We start from the raw sequence: 10,740 nt of genomic DNA, 5'->3' as shown, positions 1-10,740 counted from the left end.
AAATAACTAAACGACCATTTTCAGAAACAGAAAAAGGTGATGAAAATAAACCCAAAACCAGCACAAGGAAAAAAAATAAACATGAAGACTAACTTCAATGACACTGTACAGACCAATACAATGTGGACGAAGTGGAAGTTTTCTGGAGAAGCAGGAGCTACCACAGGAACATTTAGATGGTTGGGTGACCATCAGGGAAATGAAGTTCCTAATAGGAAAAGCTCCACAAAGATCTTCAGGTGTAGATGACATCACTGAGAATTCTACCACACCTTTGAAGAAGGGTTAATACGAACTGTATATGAACATTTCCAGGAAACAGAAGCAGAGGGGACAATTCACGAAGTATTTCATGAAGCTGGTATTACCTGGCCACGAAACCAGAAATGACGGTGCCAGAATAAAACTATGAAAGAAACCAAAATTACCGACTCAATTCCATCGTGAATGTAGATACACATGTCCCTACACAAGGCACTTTATGGACAAGCTGAGGAAGACATATGATGGTATAGATTGATGTAGATAATGATACAGCAAAATTCAACCCCCATTGATAAGAACTCTCAGACAGGTAGGACCAGAGCGTGTTATAGAATAAATCATATCCCCCAAAGACATGCGTAGGTTCAAAACTCCACACCTAAGGACGAGCTCTTTTTTTCTGAAGTGGCATTATTATGATGTAATTACTTATGATGGGGTCATAAGGGGCTAGGGTACGCTCTTGCTTTAGCCTGTCTTGTGTCCTTACAAGGAGAGCAGGGTGGATTCTTGATTGGATTCGGTGTTGCCTGCTTCCTTATAAGGAGAGCAGGGCAAGTTTTGATTCAGTATGACTTAAGCCCTTCCGTGACCATCTTCTCTCCTGTTTAGTTGATGTTTGTGGCGAAACACTTTAGTATTTGCACCTCTCACTGGGGTCCTCTAGGTATTTCTCTGTAGCTCCCTTTCTTTGTGGTTCCATTTAACATGAGAAAGGGACATGACCCTGGTATGAATCTGCAGCAGGGCAAATTCAGTAGTGTAGAGACTGCTGCTGCTGTGCCTCTCCATCCCACACCTTCAGCTGCTGATGTCACAGTGGTTACCTATGTAGACACTGTGTGTTCAGTACCATAGAACACAGTTGGCGTTTTCTGCTACACAAATCTCCTGCATCTTGTAGAAAACAAAAGTGGCCCTAGTTTTAATTGTCATGAATTTGCTTTACCAGAGATGTTTCTGCCTTCATGGAGATCTGAGTTTTTAATTTGGTGTCCTTCGGGTCAACCTGAAAGATTCCCCTCAGGGGACATCTGGTGGGGACCAACTCCCTGGGCTCTTGTCTGTCTGGTGCTGTGGTTGGAATATGTGTGTCTGACCAAAATTCCTGTTGACCCTTCAGCCTCAACATGACAGCATTGAGAGGTGGGCCTGGAGGAGGCGGTTAGGCCATGGGCTCCACCCATAGGATGGGATGTGTCCCTTAAGAGGGCTTCTCCAGCATGCGCAAGGACCTGGTTCACTTCCAAGCACACCCCCAACACACACACACACACACAGACAAGCTGGGAGCAGTGGTATATAGCGGTGTTTTAATGAGCTTTTCCATTGCTGTGGCCAAGACACCCGACAAGAACAACATAGAGGAGGAAAAGTGAACCTGGGGATCACGGGTCAGAGGTCTGAGAGCACACATGGCCAGCTCCATTGTTCTGAGCCCAAGGTGAGGCAGCCCATCAGGGAAGACAGGCCCAGCCGAGGAGAGCTGCTCACCTGAGGGCACCAAAGGGGCAGAGACAGAAAGAGGGTGGGGTAGGAGTCACAGGGAGTCACAGGCCCAGGGCATGGCCCCAGTGACCTACCTCCTCCAGCCATGCCCCACCTGCCTACAGTGACCAGCCAGTCCTTTCTATGTAGGAGGGACTGATAAAGTTACAGCTCTCCCAGTCCCACTTTTTCACCTCTGAATATTCCTGCACTAGCACAGGAGCCTGTGCAGGGGACACCTCACACCCGAACTATAATAGGCTGTAATGCTCTCAACTCAGGACACCGAGGCAGGAGGAACACACGTTGAAGCCCAACCTGAGGAATGCAGATACAAATTAGTGAGACACTGTCTTCCAAAAAATAAATAAAATAAAACCAATAACATAAAAAAAAAACCACCAGGAAAGTTGGGGGACTAGGGAAGTACTTCATCTGTAGAGCACTTTCCTGACATGCCCGAGGCCCTGGGTTAAATGGCCAGTATGTCCAAAGAACACAAAACACAAAACAAAACAAACAGAAAGCAGGACTTGAGAGAATTGGTCAGCATGTCTGCCCCTCCCATCATGTGAGGATACAGCAACAAGGCACCTGACCTTGGACTTGCCAGTCTCCAGAGTGGTGGGAAGTGGATTTCTATTGCTAATAATCTAGTCTAAGGGGTTTTGTTAACAGCAGCCAAAAGGGACCCAGGTATATGAAATGCCTCCATTTCTTTGCCCAACGGGAAGGACACTTGGCTGGTTCTAGGATTGTCGGCTTCTGTATTTGATTTCTCATCACTTTGAACATACCAACCCACAACCTGCTGTGTTCCAGGGGATTCTACAATGTGATGAGAACCTTGTGGGGAAATGATGATGGACACTCCCTCCCTCTCAACCCCATAGATGTTAATGCCTAGTTCTAGAGCATCTTAGGGAGCAGAGAGTTTTGTTATAGCATCACGATGTGACTGAAGCGCTCCCATCCCTTGGATCCTAATCACTGTGGGTTGGAAGAAAGGGGAATTGAATACTTTTGAGTGTAGATATGATGAGGACTTTAAAAGCTGAAAGTTATTATGGATTTTCAGACTCCAAATGGAAAGACAGTTGAGGCATCATACCGGTTTTCATGTCTAAACAGGTAAATATCAGTCTCCATAACCCACGGAAACAAAAAGTTTCTGGGGTTCTTTCTTCTTCTCCCCATGAAAGTCAAAAAGGTCCTAGAGGCCCCAAGTGAGATGACCTCTGGGGGGTATGCCTAGGTGTGACTGGGTCATTTCTTGCTCTGACCTCACAAGGAGCCACTGTGAGGGAATGTCAAACATCGGGTATATAAGAAAATGGCCGGGAGTGGGTTTTTGTCCATAAGTACAGGAAGCTCTTGGTGGTGACCTGTCAGACTCCCAGCTAGTTAGCGCGTTTGGTGGTTGGTGTTTGTGGTTGGTGTTTGTGGTGGTTTGCTGTTGGTTTTTTAATTTGGGTTTTTGTTTGTTTGTTTTGTGTTTTGCTTTTTGATTGTTGGTTTTGGTGTTTTGTTGGGTTTGTTTTTTTTTTAGTTAGCAACCTTAGTTGGTGTTCTGGCTTAGGGATGCGCAGAGAGCGTAGAGAGAGCAGTGTAGTGGCGCAAGGGTGCAGCTCCTGCTACGAGAAGGCCCTCACAGACCATTATCAGGTCTTGAGGGCCATTGGGGAGGGGATCTTCGAGAAGGTGGTACTAGCCCGCCATCTCCTGACTGGGGTAGAGGTGGCAGTGAAAGTTCTGCAGAAGAAGGAGGAAGACAAGTCCCTGCTAAGTGAAAGGGATTCGTTGAAGTTCCTGGAACACCGAAGCATGATCCAGCTCTTCCAGGTCATCGAGACTATGGACAGCATGTACCTCGTCATGGAGCATGCACATGGAGGAGAGCTCCTGAGTCACATCCCGCTGTCTTGTGGCATAAGGGAGGTGAAGGTCCTCAGGCTGTTCAGAGAGATGGTGCGTGTTGTGCAATATTGCCACCAGAAGGGCGTGGTGCCCCTGGACTTAAAATCAGAGAACTTCGTGGTGGATTCCAGGGCCCGCCACCCCAAGCTCATCAACTTTGGCTTGAGCATCAGCTTCATGCCTGGGCAGAAGCTGGATGGGTTCAGGGGCACTCTACCATACTGTGCCCCTGAAATCATCCAGGGGAAGAAATGCGAGGGTCCCCCGGCGGATGTCTGGAGCCTGTGTTATGCCAGACCAAGGAGTGGGATAGCTGGGTGAAATGGTGGTTCCAATCCAAATTTTCTAAGGAATCTCCATACTGCTTTCCATATTGGCTGCACCAATTTGCAGTCCCACCAGCAACGATGAGTGTGCCTTTTTCCCCCACATCCTCGCCATCACTTTTTGTTGTTTGTAGTCTTGACAGCTACGAATCTGACTGGAGTGAAATGAAATCTTAGAATAGTTTTGATTTGCATTTCTCTGCTGGAGATGTTGAATGTTTTTCATATATTTCATTCTTCTTTAAGGCTGAGTAACATTCCATTGTGTATATATATATATATATACCACAGTTTCTTTATCCATTCAACTATTGAAGAGCATCTAGGTTGGTATTTTCATACATCTTCTTCTGAGAAGTGTCTGTTCAGCTCCTTAGCCCATTTATTGATTGGGTTATTTGGTTTTGTGTGTGTGTGTGTGTGTGTGTGTGTGTGTGTGTTAAGTTTTTTGAGTTCTTTACATATCCTGGAGATTAGTGCTCTATCCCATTCTGTAGGCTTGATTGATACCATGTATCTCTATGCAGTTTTATATTTGATTCCTAATCTTTTCTGGAATCTCAGATAAAATGAAAGAAAGGGAAAAAAGGAAGACATGCCTCCTGTTCTTACTGTGTGCCAGACACTCTCTTATGGGTTTTGTCATTTCTTTTTCACAGTTGCCCTTTAATAAAAAGAAGTCCTTGAAGCTCACGAGAATTAGATGAGTTGCCCACCACTGCTCATCTGGGGTGGCAGTAGCAGAAGACACACATTCTTTCAGATGTCATGGCCCAGATTCTTTCCACCTTGTTACTTCTCCTCACAATCACCAGACTGGTTTCCAAAATCCAGAGAAATCGATGTCAAACTTTATTTTCTCCCCACAGATCAAGAAGGCTCCCCAGAGCTCCTTGGGTGAAGAAATATCCAGGAGATGCCCTGCAGTCAACATCCTTGTAGAGCTGCGGGCACTGAGCCAGGGAGCCTCCCACAGGGGCAGGATTGTTCCTGTGGTTGCCCAGCAGAGAAAACGTCCCCAAAGGTAGCAAGAACAAGGAAAATTGGAGGCAGTAGGAACAGAAAGCACCAGTGAAATGAATCCCTCAGCTTTTCTGCACAGGTCACCTTGAAGGGTGACCTATGCAGAACAGCTGAAGAGTTTTCTGATCCTGCAGAGAAGGAATTAATTTAAATATCTGACAGATGAAAAAACTGAGCCTCAGAGAGCGGAAGTGACTTGGCCAAGGCAGCATAGCCAAGCTTTGTCCCAGGATTCAAACCAAAGACTCAGGGCTCTAAAACCAAATGAAGTCACATTAGTTTCTCATTATGAAGCCAGAAATAGATAGGCAGTGTAGATAAGTAAATCAAATCAGGAGGCCAATTTTGAGTGAGTCTGGGAAGTTGAAGACTGTCCCCTGAAGGCTACTGTTTACTCTAGTGTCAACCTTAGTAGGAACCCTTGTGAACAAGCTATGGCTTTCATCAAGGACAGAGTAAACACAGTTCAGATGATGATTCTGCGTACCCACTATCAAGCCCTAGACCTAGAAGGAGAATCTTACCAAGATGTAAGTCCTGCCCATATAGACCCCCAACTGAGGGAACCATGATTGGTTCCCAAGTTTCCAGACAAAGAAGGGAATGAGAAACTAATGTGACTCCATTTTTGAGAAACCAGCCTGTACCTCAGAGTAAAGCCTGTCCAAGGAAGGGGGCGTGACCCTTGTCCTTGGAAAAATCCACAGAGCACTCTAAGCACATACCCACCCTGCTGAGTTGTTTGTCTGTAAATAACAGGAGAGATCTGTGGCACCAGGTGTCCCTGACTCTGTTAGGCTAGGTAAGGACCCATAGCAACTCCCCTAGCAATCTCCAATCAGCAAGAGACAGGGAAAATATCTGGAATGCTAGATGACCCCCAAGTAGTTTATGGTGGTTGATAATATGATGGGAAACCATGTAGTCTAGCACATACACCCCTCGTGGTTTAAACCAATCAGTTCAAATGAATCCCCCTCTTGTATTAACCAATCACTCTTACCCAACTTGTTCCTGCCATTGAATGTGCTAATCAATGTTAAGAATTGTTGTTTGATTTTCCCCGCGGTATGGAATGATTTGCTGTGTGATATTGTGACGCATAGAGTATCCCCCCAAAACCTAAAAAAATCTCACCGAACAAAGGACCGGGACTCACTCCCTGGGACCGCTGGGTTGGAAACTGTTGTGAGTCCAGGCTCCAGCTTGCAATAAAGACTCTTGTGTGATTACATCTGATTCGGCTCCTGGAGGTCTATTGGGGTCCCACGAATCTGGCATAACACCTGGGCGTCACTCTTTATTTTATGTTGACAGGGAAAAGGCCATTCAGGGCGCTCACCAATAAGGGGTTGGAAAGTCAGATCTTGAGGGCAAGGAAAAACATCCCCAGGTATGTGTCTGAGGGAACACGCAGCCTCATCCAGCAAATCCTGACCGTGGACCCAATGGAGAGGCCCTCCCTAGAGCAGGTAATAGGGCACCTGTGGCTGAGCCAGGGCGAGGACTCCTCACCCAGCCCTCCCAGCCCTCTCAGCCAGCCACTCCCCAAGCGGCCCAACCCCAACATCATGACCTTGATGCTCGACATGGGTTACAACCCGTACAAAGCCTGGTTTTCCCTGGAAAATCGTCAATTCGATGGGGCCATGGCTACCTACCTCCTCCTCCTCCAGCACAAGAGAATCCAGGGGCCGGCCAGTGCACTCTGGGCCAAGGCTGTGCATAATGGGATGGCTGGGCATCACCAGGTCCCTGAGGCGGATCCTTCCAGCATCTGCCCCAACAAGTGCCCCAGTGAGCCTGCCCTTGCCTTGCCCTGTGAGCAGCAGCCGCCAGACAAAGCCACGCCCTCCTGGCAGAAGGGCACCGCATATGCCAGCATGCCTGTCTGTCCTCTCCACTTTCTCCACATGAAGACACCCCCTTCCGAGCCAGCCTCCCAGCAGGACCCTCTGGCCTCCCAGGGTGGCTCCACAGGGCAGCCAGGTGAGAAGCAGGGGCTGGAGGGGGGTCACCAGGCGGATGGCCACCTGCCTGCAACAACTGTGCTGCTGCCTGCCTGCGGGGCCGCCTTCCGCAACAGAGTGGCTCCGAGGGGCGCAGGCCACAGACCCCATAGGTTCTACAGCAGAGTGGCTCCAATGGACGATGGACAGAGGCCACAGACGCCCTAGGTTCCGCAACAGATTGGCTCTGGGGAACATGCCCACGTGAGACAGACCAATGGACAGCCAGAAGACCCCGGGCTCGAAGATCCGGACCTCATGGCGCCACCACCGGTCAGGAAGCGGACTCCAACAGCTTCAGAAGTGAGGTCACCAGCTGGCTCAGGCTTCTCTGTGCAGATTCCAGCCAGGAGCGCATCCGGATCCACCAGGACTCTCCTCTGCCTCCACCTGCCGGAGACATCAGAGACTCTTCCCTCAGACACTTCCCCCTGCCCTGCTCTTCTTAATAAATTTCTTTCTCACAAATTGTATGATAAGATTGAAGTTTCAATGATTTACTTAAAAAGTAAACATGTTTAAAGTAGGAGGAGGAAGAGAAAAAGAGGGAGGCCTCAGGGCAAGGGCAGGAGTCCAGCAGCCATCATGCTGCCCAAGGCCTGGACTGAGGTGCCTCCCTCTTCTGTTCAGTGTAAATAGAGACCCCAGCCCCTTGAGCCAGGGCACAATGGGACTCAAACACACTGGCCCAAGGACTCTCTTGCCTTAAGTCTGTTTGAACTGATGGCTTTGGCCACAAAGAATCCCTCTTGCGGCATCAGGCCCCTCCCTGAGGTGTGTGGAGAGGGTGGGTGGCAGCTGTTGGGAGAAGACACTGTGTCAAGGCACTGGAGACTCCAGAGTGTTCTGTGGCATTATCTCCATGTTCCCATTTGCACGTAAGGGAGAGGTGGGTCAGTGGGCAGGGGTGGGCCTGCCAGCAGCAGTGGCTGGATGCTTCACCACATGCCACAAAACCTCTGAAGCCCAAGTCTCCTCTTGGTCACTGCTAGAGGTCACAGGGTGTGAGCACATGGGATTTGGGGACTGGAGATGTTAAACCATCTCAGGGTTGCTACTTAGCTTGCTACTTACATTAAAGCCAAGTGCACCCACATGTAATTGTTCTTCTCTTTGGGTTCTAGGGACTCTGAATTTTGTAATAGGGACTCTGAATTTTGTAAAAAGTGCACACCAACAAAGAGAAACTCTCAAATTAGTCAGGATGGGAGGCTTCGTGTACCTTTAAGCCCTGGCATCTCCACAGGACTGGGACTGGCAGAGCTGCTCTGGCAGTTTCTTCCTGCCCTTCCCCTTAGTGGGCAGAAAAGGACACCGAACAAGAGAAGTTTGCCATTTCCTAGGAGGGGCTCTAGACTTGTAACATTATGAAGCTTAGAAGTTTCTAAAAAGTAAAGTCTTTAACAGAAAGAACATAAGAACATGGAAAATGCCCCTAAGGTTAATCCCCTTCCCAGCTTGAGGCAGAGGCACACTGTGCAGCCTGGAAAGGGAAGAGTTTGGATCCACCCTTGTCCTTGGGACTGGATTGTCAAAAGGTTCTTGGAGGCAGGAGAGGTATGATGAGGGGAATGGGGCAGTGAGCTTAAGGAGGAAGCTCAGGGGCACTGGACAACTCCAGGCTGGCAGGGGGACAGCTGCAGTGGATATGCAGGAAGTCTGAGGAGGGAAGGGAGGCAGTGTAGAGGAGGAATGCCTTTGGTGCACCTTGTGTGCCTTTGTCTGGGGGGTGGAAAGGAAGAGCTTCCTGGGCTCTCTAGACCTGGTGCTGGGCAGGGCTGGAACTTGTCTGATAGGTTTTCTGTCTGTTACTCCTACAAGTGGAAACTGGCATTCTCATGGTGCACACAGTAAAACTCCCTGAGAGGTGGGAGAAAGAAGGGCTGTTTTACTTACTGCATTATATAGTTATGTGAAGGCTGAGCCCCTTCATGCTGAGGCCCTTCTGTCAGTAGCCCAAAACCATGGGCTCCATTCCCACAGACAACACTCACTTTCCTACCCTTGGTCCCAAATGTCTGTTCTCCTGAGACCTCCTTTGGTTCCACTTCCTAAGGCCTCTTCTTGGCTGCTGCTGACAAGTGCAGCCAAGAGAGGATGGGTGTTTGGGTCAGTGCATGTCTGTAGGTCAGAAGAGTTTAGGGTTAGCAGTCCAAAAAGCCAGAAATAGCAACCATCTTTACAGACTCTGAACAGAAGCAGGCCTCAGTCATCAGTTAGAACAAGACTGCAGCCCTGAGAGCTGCCTTGTGTGGGCACCCAGGAAGCCCCATATAGGTGAACCTGAAGGATCAAGAGAGTTTGCTCCAAGCAAAGAATGGAGAGAAGAAAGTTTATAGCTGCTGCTGTGACTTTTACTAAATAGAGCTTCAGGACCTAGGAGTTGGTCCAAAATGAGAGGGTACAGTATGGCACAGAAAGAAAGTAGGGCTCCATTTTCCAAATGTGGTGAAAGACATGATTCTGTAGACTTAAACAGCTCAGCAAATCTCAGTAGAATAAACCCAAAGAAGTCCATGCCCACACACATTGAGAACACTTACAAACCAAGGATGAAAGAAAACACTTGAAGTCAACTGGAAAAAAATGATACCTTAATGTCAGACATGGAACCATTTAAGTGGTTATGGAATTCTTATTAGAAACTAGGTAGGACAGAAGGCAGTGAAGTGACATTTTTAAAGTGCCCAAATTAAAAACATAGGAAAACCAAAATCCTGTATAGCAAAATGTTCTTCAGAAAGGAAGGAAAAATAAATATATCTTCATACAAAGCAAAGCTAAGAGCCACCAGAGTTGTTAGCTAAAATAATCATTGGTCCTTCAGACAGAAAATCATACTGGAAGGAAACTTGAGCATCAGGGATAAAGTGAAAAAAGAAACACAAATAACAATTATACAGGTAAACAGAAGAGGCTATTTTTGTCTTTTTAAGGTCTTTAAGATATGTTTTGAGTGCTCGCTTCGGCAGCACATATACTAAAATTGGAACGATACAGAGAAGATTAGCATGGCCCCTGCGCAAGGATGACACGCAAATTCGTGAAGCGTTCCATATTTTTTAGAAGAAAAAGTTGGCTACGATCTACATACTGTGGGGTCGGGCTCCAAATTCCTCAATAGGACACCCATAGCACAAAAGTTAATAACTAGAATCAACAAATGGGACTTACTCAAACTAAAAAGTTTTTTCTCAGCAAAAGAAACAATAAGAGAGGTAAATAGAGAGCCTACATCCTGGGAACAAATCTTCACTCCTCACACTTCAGATAGAGCCCTAATATCCAGAGTATACAAAGAACTCAAAAAATTAGACAATAAGAGAACAAACAACCCAATCAACAAATGGGCCAAGGACCTGAACAGACACTTCTCAGAGGAGGACATACAATCAATCAACAAGTACATGAAAAAATGCTCACCATCTCTAGCAGTCAGAGAAATGCAAATCAAAACCACCCTAAGATACCATCTCACTCCAGTTAGATTGGCAGCCATTATGAAGTCAAACAACAACAAGTGCTGGCGAGGATGTGGGGAAAAGGGTACACTTGTACATTGCTGGTGGGACTGCAAATTGGTGCAGCCAATTTGGAAAGCAGTATGGAGATTTCTTGGAAAGCTGGGAATGGAGCCACCATTTGACCCAGCTATTCCCCTTCTCGGTCTATTCCCTAAAGACCTAAAAAGAGCATGCTACAGGGACACTGCT

At 47.3% G+C, this 10,740-nt stretch overlaps 1 non-coding gene across 1 annotated transcript; it reads left to right on the top strand.

Annotated features, from left to right (window-relative positions):
• The first annotated feature begins 9,983 nt into the window (after nucleotides 1-9,983).
• On the top strand, nucleotides 9,984-10,090 carry LOC139706797 (U6 spliceosomal RNA). Its single transcript, XR_011708444.1, has one exon. It is a non-coding gene; the product is annotated as a U6 spliceosomal RNA (small nuclear RNA).
• Nucleotides 10,091-10,740: the final 650 nt, after the last annotated feature.

The sequence above is a fragment of the Marmota flaviventris genome, chromosome 8, assembly GCF_047511675.1.
Source record: "Marmota flaviventris isolate mMarFla1 chromosome 8, mMarFla1.hap1, whole genome shotgun sequence".
NCBI lineage: Eukaryota > Metazoa > Chordata > Mammalia > Rodentia > Sciuridae > Marmota > Marmota flaviventris.
The sequence above is the reverse complement of the archived record's forward strand: the minus strand, read 5'-3'. Positions and strand labels throughout refer to the sequence as shown.